This window comes from Chinchilla lanigera, unplaced genomic scaffold (assembly GCF_000276665.1).
Source record: "Chinchilla lanigera isolate Chin_1 unplaced genomic scaffold, ChiLan1.0 scaffold00048, whole genome shotgun sequence".
Taxonomy (NCBI): domain Eukaryota; kingdom Metazoa; phylum Chordata; class Mammalia; order Rodentia; family Chinchillidae; genus Chinchilla; species Chinchilla lanigera.
The window spans coordinates 16,877,120-16,883,915 of NW_004955449.1; positions in this window are offsets into that span (position 1 = coordinate 16,877,120).

Here is a 6,796-nt window from a genome sequence, read left to right on the forward strand (position 1 = left end):
GGGCCGGGCCGGGCCGGGCCGGGCCTGGGGCTGCGCCGGCGGCGGGGTGCCTGTCCCCCCGGCACCCAGACGCGGCTCTCCAGTTCCTCGTCCAACGCAGGAGACGGCGGCGAACGCACCTCTGCTGCCCAAGGAGTCTATTCCCAAGCAGAGCGGTGCAGGTCTTTTTGTGCACGGAAACCTGAACTCGTCCCCTCCCTCCGGAAAAGCCCCCAGCTGCAGGAAAATAACTTCACCCGGTAGATTGGGTGGTGTCGGGGTCACGAGCAGCTCGTGCAGATCAAAATGAGTTTGCAGCTTGCCTTCCATTTGCTAGGGCCTCAAACCGAAAGAAAACGCAGCCATTCTATAGTTATCATACAGAAATACTTTCTCCGTCTGGTATTTACCCATGGGGCCAATCCGACTGGTTGAGGTATGGCGAGAGAAGTGTAAATCACCGAATACCTCCTTTAATATGCTCAACAAACCTCACCTCTAATTGCACTCCAGGCCCAGATTTAAAGACCTACTGCCCCGCCTCGTTCCCCGGGAAACTTCCTCTCCAGTCGGTTGGGTGCGAGGTAACAGAGCTCTGCCTTGCAGTCTAGGTAGGGAAGAGGACGCACGCTGAGTGGGTACCATCCCAGGCAGCAAGGGACAGATCTGTTCGCAGGGGTGCTGGGGGGCGACCTGTGCGGCTGACCTCTACGGATAGCACAGCGAGGGCCTAGAGTTTACACTACCTTCAACTGCGCGCAACACCCTGCTTAAATGGAAGGGTCCGCTCACCAAAAGTCAGAGCAGAAAGCAGAAGTTTCAAAATCACTCTGGGTAAACCACAAACTTTATACTCAACTGCTGGATTGGTTACAGGATTTAAACAAATAATGGTTCATAATCACTTCACAGGAGCAAGCCACGTACTAAACTAATACAACTAAAATATAGAATGTCCAAAAATATCAGCGGACGGTCCCTAAGGAGCTCCGCTACAAGCCCGAGCATTTCCAAATCGCTCTACGTTCCCTCTTAAGGCATAATTGATTGTGAACCTGAAACTGCAGTCATTTCTGCACTCTAGTGCAAATTACAGTCACGTTGTACCTCTGCTGACCTCTCCTTGACATCCTTTTTAGAGTTTCCTTTTCATGTAGCGTTTTATTTCTCCATCACCTGAGGCCTTCCCTTGCTGAGACTTCTCAAGCCATCATTCAGAGCCAAACCAGAGAAGCCTGTGGGCAAGTGCTCACCCCTCCAATTTCACGTAGGCAAGACCATGTATGTGCACCCAACAAAGAAAATGGGGCCGATCTGCAAAGCCAACAGAGGACGTGAAATTGTCTCACTGGCCTGACTTAGCCCCAAAGCAAGGCTGTAGTTTAGGCCTTTCAGCCACCGGGGCTGATGGAGAGGCGAGTTGGGAGGGAAACTTTTGGGTTAGGGGACCTTAGCATAAAACTCCTTGGATCACATCTGTTCCTTGTGCAAACAACACTACCTCAGCAGACTCCATGAAGTACAGCGACAAGGCTGACCAAAATGTCCAAAGGTATTATTTCTTATAAGAAAAATTTTTAAAAAGAAAAGAAACCTCTTTCTATCTTCTATGCTTCACATATTTCTTTTGAGGAGATTCTTGGTTTCTTTCTGCTACACACATCACAGAGGTACACACACCATTCACAAAGATTGAATAGTGCCCCCTTCTGAAGCAGATGACCTACATCTCCGGCACTGCTCTCACATTTTTTTGCTTCAACTCTTTGCCCTCTTGGCCCAGCAGATATTGAGAATCCTTCCGTGGGAGGTGACTAGGAGCTGAGGTGATTATTCCAAGTGCAGGTGGTGGTTCTTACTCCTGACTGTACATGAGAATCACTAGGGGATCCTTTGAAAAATGCTGATATGGCCCGGGATTTAGCTCAGTGGCACAGCACTTGCCTGGCAAGCGCAAGGTCCTGAGTTCAATTCCCGGTATCAAAAAAGTAAAAAAAGCTGATGTATGTGTGAATGCAAGCCTGGACCAATTACATCAGATTTTCTAAGAGTGGCTCTGGGTATCAGTATCCTTACATAAGGATGTAGATTATATATTAAAAGGATATACACAAATGACTGACAAATGTTCACTATACTATACAGTATGATGGCTGGATACCTGTATACAGTGTGTAAAAATTACAACAATCACACGTAATTAGCATATACATCACAACCCATGCTGTACATTAGACCCTCAGAATGTGTGCATCTTAAACATGGAAGCGCGTACGTGTTGACCATCATCTTCCTGTTCCTCCAACATCAGTATCTTTTTAAACTCTCAGATAAGTCTCATGTGCAGTTAGGAGGCAGAGCCATTGCCCAAGAGCAATTTATCTATCAGCGTGTGATACCTGTTACTGGGCTCGCGGTTCTTGACCTTAACTGCACATTAGGAACACTTGGTAAGCTCTAAAAAAGCACTGGTGCTGTGATCTCATCCCCAGATGTACTGATTTAATGGGTCTGGGGAACCCTGAACATGAGATTTTTGAAGGGCTTTATATTGGTTACTTTTCTCTCGTTGCTGAGACAAAATACCTGATGCTCCAAATTAAGGAAGGAAAGGTTTATTTAGCTCACATTCTGTGGAAGTTTCAGTCCATACTCGGCTGGCTCCAAGGCAGAGTGGCACAGGGCAGAGGGCTACAGTTCATGGGCAGAAGATAGGAAAAGCAACAAGAGCAAAAGCGAGGAGCAGCAGAGAACAAGCCTCTTTCCCTCCTTTATCTTGTAAGCAGGCCGCCCCCACCCAGGCAGCGTGTAGCACTCCATAATCTCCATGCCCTCCCCTTACACAGGCTCAAGATGAATACAAAATGCGTGCCCTGGCTCCCTGCTGAGTCACATAGTTAACCTTCTAAACTTCTCAACTGACACAAAGGACAACATCCCAGAAGTGTAAGGGCATGTCCTTTTCACCCCAAGATGCAAAACTGCTGAGTCATTTAGCCAAACCTCTAGACTCCCCAAGTTGACACAATGTATCAACCATAATAGGCTTGCATATAATTCTAATGTGCAGCCAAGCTAGAGAGGCACTTCCTTGGAGAGCACACCATCTCAAGTTCTGTGCTAAGTGTTTGTACCCAGGGCTGCCATGATCCCAAAAGTGGAAGGCTCATTGCCCAGAGGTGCCACAGTGGGAAATCAGTGTTGCTGGAGAATGAAAGACGCTGACTCATCCCAACTTCTCCTCTGTTTTCCTACTCGTAAAATGAAACTGGTAGAGACAGGTGTCCGAATGCTAAAAGCAAGCACTTCTTATCTTCAAATTCTGCTTCTTCCACCCCACTTCCATGTTACAGGAATAGATTCCTTAAGGGGGTGGCTCTGTTGTTTGCTGGCTCCTAGAAAGGCATGAGAAGGGACCATGAGATGGCCGGGAGGCGTGGGACCTGTACTGGGCACCTGACCATGTCCACTGCTTATCTCTTAGCAGATAGAAAGGACCAGATTGCTCTCTTCAATACCTAAAGGAGCAAGAAGTTTTTTTTTTGGGTGGTGGTGGTACAAATGTGTAGAAATTGCTGGGTGTGGTGGCCCACTTTTGAAATCCCAGTAGTGAAGCAGGTGGATCAGTGCAAGTTGCAGGCCAGCCTGCGCTACATAGTGAGTTCAAGACAGGCTAATTACAAAGTGAGATCTACACACACACACACACACTTGCATGAATAGGCAGCTAAAGATCTGGCAGGTGCACTTTCTCAGTGTCAGTAACTGTCTGCTCTTTGCAGCAGCCATGAGCACACGAAGTCATCACCCACCTACGAAAAGAGGTAGGTGTCTTGGATCAGGGCTGCTGGTGAGAGATTCAGTCAGTTCCGGGTGACACAGTTGTTGAGCACCAGATAATGTGGCACACTAGGCACAGGTGATGCGGAGCATCAAGGAACGCATGTTCTGGTGAGGAAACACACACACTGCCACTGTGCTGGCGAGAGATTAAGCTCAGGGCACTGTGAGGGCACCTGGAGACAGTGCCTCCGGTATGCTGTGCAGGGAGGGGACAGGTGTGGGCTGATGGCACACAGAAGAGACAGAAAGTAAAGCTCAGCGGCTGGCTTCGATGAAGCCATCAAAGATGGTACTAGAAAGGGACTTCTAAGGCCAACCTGAACCTGAATTACACAGTGAGACTTGTCCAAAAAAAAAAAAAAAAAAAAAAAAGAATAGGGAAAGAGAGATAAAAGGACTTCTTTTCTTTCTTTCAGGGCTAGGAATTGGGGCCAGGGCATGCTGGGAAAGCACTGTCCTACTGAGCAACATCAACAGCCTTTTTATACTTTTACTCTGAGGCATGGACACACTAAGTTCCAGGCAAGCCTCCAGCTTGTGGTCCTCCTGCCTCAGCCTCCCAAGTGTTTGGGATTGCAAGTGTGCACCATTACAGCTTTATTTATTTTTTATTTTATTTTATTTTTTTTAGTACATTCATTGTAGGGAATTTGTACCTGTACATGATACATGTTGCTTCTTCATTTTTTCCCAATCCCCCTTCCTCCCTCCCTTTAACCCCTCTTCCCTTCCTTATTTACAAAAGCTTTATTTCCATTTTTCCTTTTATTCTCCTTTTTTTTACTGTCCCTTCCTTCCCCCAAACCCCTTCCTTATTCCCCTTCTCATTTGAACATTTTCCTCCCATTTCCCAATATCTAGTACATATTTTGGTTTTTATTTATACTTTTGGCTTCTCACACCAGAGAAACAATGTGGCATTTATACATGTGTATCTGACTTATTGCACTTAAAAGCATCATCTCAAGATGCGTCCATTTAGCTAGAAATGTCTTAAGCTTGTCCTTCTTCATGGCTGAGTAGTACTCCACTGTCTAAAGAAAAACACCTTTTTTATCCATTTATCAGTTGATGGCATTGGGACTGTTTCCAAGATTTAGCTATGACAAACTGTGCTGCTATAAACATGAATGCGAATATATCACTGTGATATGATGCTTTTAACTCTTTTGAGAAGATACCCAGAAGGGGAATAGCTGGGTTGAATGGAACTTCTAGTCCTAGTTTTTTGAGGAATCTCCACACTGACCTGCACAGTGGGTGCACTAGTCTCCACTCCCATTAACAGTGGAGAAGTGGTTCTTTTTCCCCACAGCCCTGCCAGCATCTGATATTGGTTGATTTGTTGATGATAGCCGTTCTTCCCAGAGTGAGCTGGAAACTCAGTGTCATTTTACTTTGCATCTCTTGAATGACTGGTGATATTGAATACTTTTTCATGCATTTATTTCCCATTTGTACTTCTTCATCTGAGGAGGGTGTATTCATTTCAGGTGCTCGTTTTTGGATCGGGTCTTGAAATTTGGGGATCTGATTTTTAAAAATTCTTTATATGTTCTAGATATTAGTCCTTTGTCTGAAGAACAACTGGCTAAGATTTTTCTCCACTCTGTGGGTTGTCTTTGCACTCTGTTGGTGATTACTTTTGATGTGTAAAAGCTTTTTAATAAGATGGGATCCCAGTTTTTGATTCTTTGTAGGAATTCCTGTGCAGTCAGGGTTTTGTTCATGAAATCTTTGCCTACGCTTATGTCCTCAAGAGTTCTACCTATTCTCTCTTGCAGCAGATGTAGTGTTTCTGCTTTTCTTTTTTGTCTTTTTGAGACAGGGTCTCACTATGCAGTTCAGACTGGCCTTGAGCTCACTTTGTAGCGCAGGCTGGCCTCGAACTCAAATGATCCTCCTGCCTCAGCCTCCCGAGTGCTGAGATTACAGGCGTGCACCACCACACCCGGCTTAGGGTTTCTGTTTTAATATTTAGATCTTTGATTCATTTCAATTTTAGTTTAGTGCATGATGCTATACATGGATCTAGTTTTAGTTTTTGGCTTGTAGAAAGACAATTTTTCCAGCAACATTAGTTAAACAGGCTATCTTTCTTCCAGTTAATGTATTTGGCCCACTTGTCAAAGGTAAGATGGCTGAGTGTCTTTGAAGTTGTTTCTCACTTTTCTAACCTAATCCTCTGGTCTGTTTTTGTTGTTGTTTTGTTTTGCCAGTACCGTACTTTTTTTTTTTTTTTCTTTGTTTTAATCACAGTAGCTCTCTAGTATAATTTCAAGTTAGGGACTGTGATGCTCCCTGCCTTGTCCTTGTAGCCCAGAATTGTTTTTACTCTTCTAGATCTCTTCTTGTTCCGCATGAATTTTAGGAACATTTTCTCTAGTTCTGTGAGGTATGTTAATGGTATTCTGATTGAAATTGCATTAAATCTGTATAACGATTTTGGGAATATGGCCATTTTTACTATGTTGGTTCTTCTTACCCAAGAGCAAGGGACATTTTTCCATTTTCCAATATCCCCTTCAATCTCCTTTTTCAAAGTACTGTAGTTTTCAATGTAGAGGTCTTTTACACCCCTCATTAGATTGATTCCTAGGTATTTCATTATTTTTGGATGTTACTGTGAAAGGTATTGTTTTCCTAATTTTTCTCTCAGTAAGTTTATTATTTGTGTACAGGAATCCTATTGATTTCTGAGTGTTGACTTTGTATCCAGCTATGCTACAGAATTTGCTTATTAAGTCTAGAAGTCTTTTGGTGGGGTTCTTGAGATTGTCTATGTAGAGTATTATGTCATCCATAAATAATGATAATTTAACTTCTTCCATTTCTGTCTTTATTCCTTTCATTTCTTTCTCTTGTCTAATTGCTCTGGCTAATGTTTCCAGAACTATGTTGAGTAAGAGTGGTGATAGTGAACATCCTTGTCTTGTTCCTAATTTTATTTTATTTTATTTTATTGAGACAGGGT